The sequence below is a fragment of the Balaenoptera physalus genome, assembly GCF_965194825.1.
Source record: "Balaenoptera physalus genome assembly, chromosome: 7".
NCBI lineage: Eukaryota > Metazoa > Chordata > Mammalia > Artiodactyla > Balaenopteridae > Balaenoptera > Balaenoptera physalus.
In genome coordinates, this window is record NC_138886.1 from 122,656,555 (window position 1) to 122,666,207 (window position 9,653).

Consider the following 9,653-nt stretch of genomic DNA (forward strand, 5'->3'; position numbering starts at 1 on the left):
CTATTTATTCCTGTGCTTCATGCATATGGGTCTCGTCTTTCTTGGTACAAGTCCCTGTAATATTTCAGAATGCACCATAGTGTTTAATAGACAGAATAGGGGTTTTGTTTATTTGTTTGCCTTTATTACTTCCTCACATCCAGTGTGGCAGGATAACGGGAGATGGATTTCCATTCACAAAAGCTCCAGCTGTTACACCATTTCCCTATGTCAACTTAACAGGGTGACGGGCAGTGATCATGACACTGACAGTCCCTCCCGCCCACACGACCTGCACCCCCAGGAGTAAGGAGTAGCTGTCAGACATTTTTTAAAAGTTGTATGATTAAACTAATATGTTTAAAATGTCATTGATTCTAAAAGAATTGAAAGTTTAAGAATTGACTACAATTTTTGGGGACTTCCCTGACGGTCCAGTGGTTGAGACTTCACCTTCCAATGCAGGGGGTGCAGGTTCGATCCCTAGTTGGGGAGCTAAGACCCCACATGCCTCGTGGCCAAAAAACCAAAACATAAAACAGAAACAATATTGTAACAAATTCAATAAAGACTTTATAATTGGTCCACGTCAAAAAAAAAACTGTAAAAAAAAAAAAGAATTTACTACAACTTTATAAAGTTAATAAACCTATTGATTTTTATTTTAAAAAAAGTTTGGGGGTAGAATTAGGAAAAGTCTGGCTTTTCATATATTTTTTTATGGCTTGGAAAATTTAACCTAAGTTTTAAACCTTAACAAAATAAATAACCGTATACACAACAGACATTAAGTGTCTCAAATATCCTGAGCTAACTTCAATAAATACTTTAAAAGTTAGGTAAACAAGACAGACAGTAAGCTTATACTAAGTATAACCCAGAGGTTTATAACCATCTACAGAGTCAAACACTGTTATTGTGTGAAAATATACATGGAAATATGAAAATGACATAAATACAGCATATGGCATCTGAAAATTTGTGAGGGACAATGGAACTGAAAGGCTTTTTCTAAATTAGTAATTAGCCGTAACATCTGTCTTTTTGCCTTTTCTACATCTGTAAACTAGACATGCAAAATTCTGTTCATGACTTATTAAGTAGCAATTCTAAAACTGATAAACCTTCAACCAGACTCATCAAAAAAAAAAAAGAGAGAGGGCCCCAATACGTAAGATGAGAAACCAGGAGGACGAGAATTTACAATCAACATGACAGAAATACAAAGCATCATAAGAGACTACTATGAACAATTATACACCAATAAAATGAACAACCTAGAAGAAATGAAAAATTTCCAGAACTGTAGACTCTCCCAAGACTGAATCAGGAAGAAATAGAAAACATGAACAGAGCAATTAACAGTAATGAAATTGAATTGGTAATAAAAATACTGCCAACAAACAAAAGTCTAGGACCAAACAGCTTCACAGGAGAATTCCATCAAATATTCCAAGAAGAGTTAACACCTATCCTTCTCAATCTATTCTAAAAACTGAAGACGAATGAATGCTTTCAAACTCATTCTGACAAGAACAGCATCACCTTGATACCACAACCAAAGACACCGCAAAAGACAAAAGTACAGGCCAACATCACCAATAAGTATAGATGCCAAAATCTTAACAAAATATTAGCAAACTAAATCCAATAATACAATAAAAGGACTGTACACCATGATGCACCATGATCAAGTGAGATATACCCCAGGGATGGGATGGTTCCCATGGTTTCCCAGGATGCAGATGGTTCAGTATCTGCAAATTAATCAACATGATATATACCACATTAGCAAAGTGAAGAAAAAATCATATAACCATCTCCTGGATGCATAAAAAGCTTCTGAAAAAATTCAACATTCATTTATGATAGAAACTCTCAAAAAAGTAGGTATCGAGGGAACATACTTCAACATAATAAAGTCCAAATATGACAGACCTACAGCTAATATCATATGCAACATTGAAAAGCTGAAAGCATTTCCTCTAAGATCAGGAACAAGCCAAGGATGCCCACTCTCACCACTTACATTCAACATAGTTTTGGAAGTCCTGGCCACAGGAATCAGACAATAAAAAGAAATGAGAGGAATACTAATTAGAAAGGAAGAAGTAAAACTGTTGCTGTTTGCAGATGAAATGATACTATATACAGAAGATCCTAAAGATGCCACCAAAATCTATTAGACCTAATGAATTCAGTAAAGTTGCAGCATACAAAATTAAATACAGCAATCTGTTGCATTTCTATTCACTAATTTGAACTATCAGCAATAGAAAGTAAAAAAAAAAAAAATTCCATTTACAATTGCATCAAAAAGAATGAAATACCTAGGAACAAATCGAACCAAGGAGGTAAAATACCTGTACCTGGAAAACTGTAAAACACTGGTGAAAGGAGTTGAAGATGACACAAAGAGAAAGATATACCATGCATGCTCAGGGATTGGGAGAATTAATAATGTTAAAATGACCATAGTCCCCAAGGCCACCTACAGATTCAATACAATCCCTATGAAAATACAAGTGTCATTTTTCACAGAATTAGAGCAAATAATTCTAAAATCTGCATGGAACCACAAATAACTCTGAATAACCAAAACAATCTTGAGAAGGAAGAACAAAGCTGGAGGTATCCTGCTCCCTGATTTCAAACTATAATTCAAAGCTACAGTAATCAAAACAGCATGGTACTGGCACTAAAGCCAACACATACTTCAATGGAATGGAATAGAAGGCCCAGAAATAAACCCACACACTTATGGTTAATTAATCTACAACTAAGGAGGCAATACTATACAATGGAGAAAAGACAGTCTCTTGAATAAATGGTGCTGAGAAACCTGGACAGATACATGTAAATCAAACTGGACTACTTCCTCACAAAACATACAAAAATAAAGTCAAAACAGCTTAAAGACTTAAATGTAAAACGTGAAAACATGAAACTGCTGAAAGAAAACATAAGAAGCTCCTCAACATTGGTCTTAGCAATGATTTTTTTGGATGAGACACCAAAGAACACGCGAGAAAAGAGAAAAAAAATCAACAAGTAGGACTACATCAAACTCAATAGCTTCTGCACAGCACAAGAGACAACCAGCAAAAGGAAACGGCAACTTACAGAACGGGAGAAAATATTTGCGAATGATGTAACTAATAAGGCATTAATATCCAAAAATCTATAAAGAACTCATTTAACTAAATAAGAACTGCCAAAAAAAAATCCTCAGTCCAATTAAAAAACGGGCATATGAACTAAAAAGACATTTTTTCAAAGAAGATATCCAAATGACCCAAAGGACATGAAAAAGTGCTCAATATCACTAATCATCAGGAAAATGAAGTCAAAACCACAATGAGTTATCACCTCACACCTATCAGAATGGCTATTACCAAAAAGACAAGAGACAGCAAATTTTGGTAAGGATGTAGAAAAAAGGAAACCATTGTGCACTATTGGTGGGAATTTAAACTGATTCAGCAACTATGGAGAACAGTATGGAGGTCCTCAAAAATTAAAATATATAACCACCATTCAATCCAGGAATGCCACTTTTGGGTGTGTGTGTGTGTATATATATATATATATATATATATATATATACACACACACACACACACACACACACACACATATATATACCCCCAAAGGAAATGAAAACAGGTTATGGAAGAGACATGTGCAGTCCTGTGTTTATTGCAGCATTATTCACAATAGTCAAGACATAGAAACAATTTAAATGTCTGTTGCCAGATGAATGGATAAAGAAGATGTGGTATGTATGCACACACACATACACACAACACACACACGCATGCACACACGCACTCGTACACACACAATGGAATACTGTTCAGCCATGAGAAAGAAGGAAATCCTTCCATTTGCAACAGAGGGCATTATGCTAAATGGGAGAAGTCAGAAAGAGAAAGACAAATACCTTGGAATTTAAGAAAACCAAAATCATGAAAGCAGAGAGTAAAATGGTGGTTCCCAGGGGCTGGGGGTTGGGGGAATAGGAGAGCTGATTTTAAGGGTACATACTTGTAACTAGTAGATAAATCCTGGAAACCTAATACACAGTACAGTGATTATAGTCAACAAAAATGTATTATAAGCATTAAACTTGCTAAGTGACTAGATCTGAATTGTTCCCAAAACTAAAAGAAATAATTTTCTGACACAATAGAAGAATTAACTAACACTACAATGGCAATCATATTGCATATAAATTATCTAATATTAAACCTTAAAGTTACACACAATGGTGTATATCAAATATATCTCAACAAAAAATTTTCAGTGAAAATTTTTGTCAGCAGGAAAGGGAATTACTATAATCTAGAAAGTTAATTTGTTTTGATGTAACTGCAGAAGAATTCATTTTTCTTCACAAAATATCTATATGTTTGTTAAAAGAACAGTAATCACAAATGTATATTGGCCAAAAGAAAGGATGAAAACTACAAGACTCTAAGTAAAATACTATGTTTGAAAGTTCAATTTGCAATCACCTCCTGAGTCAGTTTATTAATCTCAAAAGAAAAGCAGTATCATCATTTATAAGTTACAACAGTAATTTCTTTTTTTTTTTTTACAACATTAATTTCTTACGTTAAGCGCACAACCCATGTTGATTGCTCAAATGACTTTTGCTTAATAGAGTTATTTATTACTCTTAAATGGCAGAAAGTATTGCCCAAACTGAAAAGATCTAACAGTACAATCTAAAATGTATATGAAGGCAAACAAGGAAAGTCCTCAAGCACCTGTACGTAAGAGCATCACAGGGATCTCCAGAACTGGGTCACAGGCATAATTTTGGTCAACACAAGTGGTATGTATACATACCACATCTTCTTTATCCATTCATCTGGCAACAGACATTTAAATTGTTTCTATGTCTTGAAACAAAACGCAAGGTTTTCTGCCTCACAATACTAAGTGTTGTAGCATCTGTAAGGTCTCCTCCACACTATGAAATATGCCAAAATGTGAGAACGTTTTTGATTTCTACACTGCATTTTTGTTTCATTACATACAGTCCTACAGTGCCAACAAGTTTGCTCTAAAATTTTTAAATAGCTAATTGTATATTACTGAAATCAATAATAATGATAATAACACATGAAAAGAGGTGAAACATTAAATCCATGTAAGTGACCTTTAAACTGTCTGCTAGTTTAGATTATCTACTCAAATGTTCCTATATGGCCATCAAGCACTGACTCTAAGAAGTCCATAAAACACACAGCCTGCTACCCTCTTCATAGAGATTTTTACTACAGGAAGATAATTATTAGGATTGCCTTTGGTTTGGGATTGCATATTCCCCACAACTACCATGATGTTGAAAAACACACACACAGTGTATATGTGTATATATACGCTTTGAGAGTAGGTTTAACGTTACACCTGCAGATTGCCTGAGTTCACACCCAGCTGTACAACTGGCTGCGAGACCATGGTCCAGTTTCTTAATCTCTGTTGCCTCTGTTTCATTTGCTGTAAAATGAGAATATCACAAAAGACGTCTCGTGTGGTTGTGCAAATTTTCAAACTAGATAATGATGTAAAAGTGTTCACCTCAGGGCCTGTCTACCGGTACATGATTACAAACGTCACCTGTTCTCACCTGTCCTGATTTTCACCTGTCGATGGCGGAGCTCTGTTCCATGACAAAGAGACCAAGAGCAGCGCTCAGGGCCCAGCCTCGACCTTTGTGGACACAGATCAAACTAGAGGCCCCCTCTGTTGTGTGGCTGAGTGAAAACGATAGGAGGGGTGAAAATGAGCAAACCAGAGCCGTGCTCCCAGTATGGAGAGACTGCTGGGCAGGAGCAGGGACATGAGTACCTGCTGACCGCTCTGTCTGGCAGGCCCGTCCTCCTGTCCCGGGACGGCAATTAATTATTAAGTAAATAATTAATTGCATTTTATTTTTTCCCATTAGCGAGTCTTGACAGCAGTGACTATTTTTTATTTTTCAATGCCATAACTCCAATGAATAGAAAATTATCTTTTACAAAGTAGGCACCACATAAATATTTGTTGCATGAATGGATGGATGGATATTATTTGAAAGAAGGATATTACTGTTTTTGTTCCATATTGTAGCCAAAGGCAATAGTTCCAGCTAAGACCCTGTCTATGTCATATATAGGTCTGTGCAAGTAAGCATGGCTAAACTTTATCTACTATTAAAAACAGGGCAAAATTTTCTGCCACCAATTGTCCATGCGTTATCTTATTTAATCTTCACAATGCCTCAATGAAGTAATGTTTAGATTCCCATTAGGCTGAAGAAAGTGAGGCTTAGGGGCTTCCCTGGTGGCGCAGTGGTTGAGAATCTGCCTGCCAATGCAGGGGACACGGGTTCAAGCCCTGGTTTGGGAAGATCCCACATGCCGCGGAGCAACTAGGCCCGTGAGCCACAATCGCTGAGCCTGCGCGTCTGGAGCCTGTGCTCCGCAACAAGAGAGGCCACGATAGTGAGAGGCCCGCGCACCGTGATGAAGAGTGGCCCCCGCTTGCCGCAACTAGAGAAAGCCCTCGCACAGAAACGAAGACCCAACACAGCCATAAATAAATAAATAATTTTTTTTTTTAAAAAAAGCGAGGCTTAGAGAGGTTAAGTTACTTGCCCAGTTAGTGAACGGCAGAGCCGAGATAACTACTTTGTATCTGATTTTATTTCACAGACAAAAAAATACAGATGTGAATCATGCAACAACCTATCCTTAAATCCACCATAAAAAGCAGTTCAAAGCTCACATCCTCCCTTGATGCCTCAACAGCACCATTTGCAGGTTCAGAGACAAATACGTTATAAAATACACTTAAAATCCTGATCCACTTAATGCGAGATCAAAGAGTTATGTGTGTTAGCTAATTAGGAACTAAATAAAGTTCTTTAAATCCTCTAAGTAATGTGCTTCAGATAGAAATTAGCAAAACCATTGCCAAATTGCTGGTTCATTTGCCTGAAGTCAATTTCTGCTATTAATAACCAGTGTTCCAGGTTTTGAAAGCCTCTTACAATCAATGAATATTGCTCCTGTGTAATAGTGAGGCTTCGGACCATATAGCACTACACTACAGCTTTTCAATATGGTGGTAATTGTGGACAAAATTGCAATGACAATTTACTCAGCAGTGATGTATTTTCATAATGCCTGTGGTCACTGAGAATTGTTACCAGCTCCATTATTTTCAGGGATGGCTGAGAACTAGGACGTTATGGGTTGAAGTTGATGGACTGTTAAGATTCTATTATAATCATCATCCTTGTTCCTATTTAAGGGACAGGGATTTCCGATATTCAAAATACCACCGACCAAGAGAAGTTGATTATCTTCTTGGCGTCTTATGACGTGAGTAAGTCAGTGTTCATTCCTGACTCTCACTGTGAAATACAATTATGAATACCATTCTCAGAATCCATATAGTGATATGTGTTATCAGACACTGGAACCCATGTATATAGTTTGTCGACTTAAATCATCTCTAGAAGAATGACCCAGGCAAGCCAAAGACTGAAAGAATATCAGCTGTGGTTAGAGACATACCACAAGTTATTACAGTTATTCCATATGCTTTGAAAATATGGAAACAGTGAACATCTTCAAAAGTTAAGTCCTTTATTCATAATCTCTTCAGAGACAGGATTTCCTTACCAATTATTAACTCTCCCTTTCCTGGCTACACCACCACACACTAAATCAAACTGGCTCGGCTTCGTGTTTTACCTCCCAACTTATCAGCCACTGGCAATGTTGATTACTTCCTGTTTCCTAAGTATTTCCCTTCACCGGTTTATCTGACAACACACCGTGTTGATTTTCCTCTTAAAGCAACAGACACTCCTCTTCCGCCTCTGAAGGCTTTTTTACCAGGTCATTATATGCTGAATTTCCTCAAGCTTGGGTCCATTTTATTCGTCAAGACCTATGACATCAACATCTACCTAAACACACAGTACATAAATGCATCCCTTGCCCAAAACCTTCCCGTTAGCACTAGGCTCATATGACCTCTTCTTACTGAATATTCCCTCTTGGATGACTCATAGGCAACATAAATTCTGTTGTTTCAACCATGCAAGTGTGATTTTACTTCCAAATCTCATCACTCTCCAGTGACATTAATCGTACGTAATGATAGCACACTCAACCCTGTCACTTGTCACTCTTCTCTAATTCCCCAAATTTGATTCATCACCAAATAGTGCCAATATTATAGCCAACATCTTGAATCTACTTAATTGGTTCCACTTCTATCGTGGTTATCCTAGTCATTCTCTCTTCTGATTTAGTAAAATAGTCTCCAAACTGTTCACACCCACATCTGCCCTGTGCCTTCCTCCAAGCTCATCTCAACAATGCAACCAGAAGGATTATCCCAGAACACAGGTCTAACGCTGCTGGTACCTTGCTTAAAATCCTTCAGTGGCTTCCCAATAGGGTCCCTTCAGGGAGACAGAAAAGGCAACAGATATTTCAAACAGAGTAGATTTAATTCAGGAAATTGGTCACTGCCATGTTTGAAAGCTAAAAGAGCAAAAAATAAGATAATCCAGAGTTTAATGACTACCGGGAAAAGCTACTAACTCCAGCACTGAAGAAACAAAAGGAAAAAGGTATTATTTTAAGAATTTAAGGGCTCAGTGGAATGGTCCTGCAGGGACTTTGATGAGACCTGGGGAGGAAGTGTCATGTAGCAGGTACAGAGTGGCAGTAGAATTTTGGATCCCACAGCTGCTGCAGCAGTGTTGAGAGAAACAGAAAACAGGAAGAAAATCACATCTCCTCTCTTCTACCTTCTGATCTCCGTCCAGCCTGCTTCCTTAACGTAGAGTCTAATGGAAAGGCCTCCAGGGCCTGTGTCTTGGTCTGTTCTGGCTGTTATATCAAAAATAGCATAGACTGGGTGGCTTATCAACAATGGAAATTCGCATCTCACAGCCCTGGAGGCTGAGAATTCATAGATCAAGTTGCCAAAAGATTCAGTGTCTGGTGAGGGCTCAGTTCCTGGTGCACAGACGACCACCTTCCTGCTGAGTCCTCACAGGGTGCAAGGGGTGAAGGAGCTTCCGGGGTCTCTGTTATTAAAGCACCAATCTCATCACCTCCCAAAGTCCCTAACGCAAATACCATCACATTGGGGATTAGGATTTCAGCATATGAATTTGGGGGATACAATCAGCCTATAGCATTCTTCCCCTGGACCCTCAAAATTCATGTCCTTCTCAGATGGAAAATACATTCAGTCCATCCCAATAGCCCTGAAATTCTTAACTTATTCCAGCATCAACACAAAAGTCAAAAGCCCATCTAAATACCATCTAAATCACATATGGGTGAGACAAAGTATTTTTCATTCTGAGGCAAAATCTATCTTCACCTACAAATGTCTGAAGCCAAAAACGTTACGTGCTCCTAATTTAAAATGGTGGGACAAGCATAGTATAGCCATTTCTACTACAAAAGCGAGAAGCAGAAGACAGGAAAGGGAACAGGTCCCAGGTAAGTTCAAGACCTAAGGGGCAAACATTAAACCTTAAGGCTCAAGAATTATCCTCATTGGGTTCCCCAAAAAACTAAAAATAGTGTTACCATATGATCCTGCAATCCCACTCCTGAGCATATATCCAGATAAAACTATAATTCAAA

General features: G+C 37.7%; 1 long non-coding RNA gene across 1 annotated transcript; it reads left to right on the forward strand.

Moving 5' to 3' along the window:
* Positions 1 to 4,582: 4,582 nt before the first annotated feature.
* Positions 4,583 to 6,586, forward strand: LOC309663607. Its single transcript, XR_014265365.1, has 2 exons — positions 4,583 to 4,823; positions 4,905 to 6,586. It is a non-coding gene; the product is annotated as an uncharacterized lncRNA (long non-coding RNA).
* The last annotated feature ends 3,067 nt before the right edge of the window (positions 6,587 to 9,653 follow it).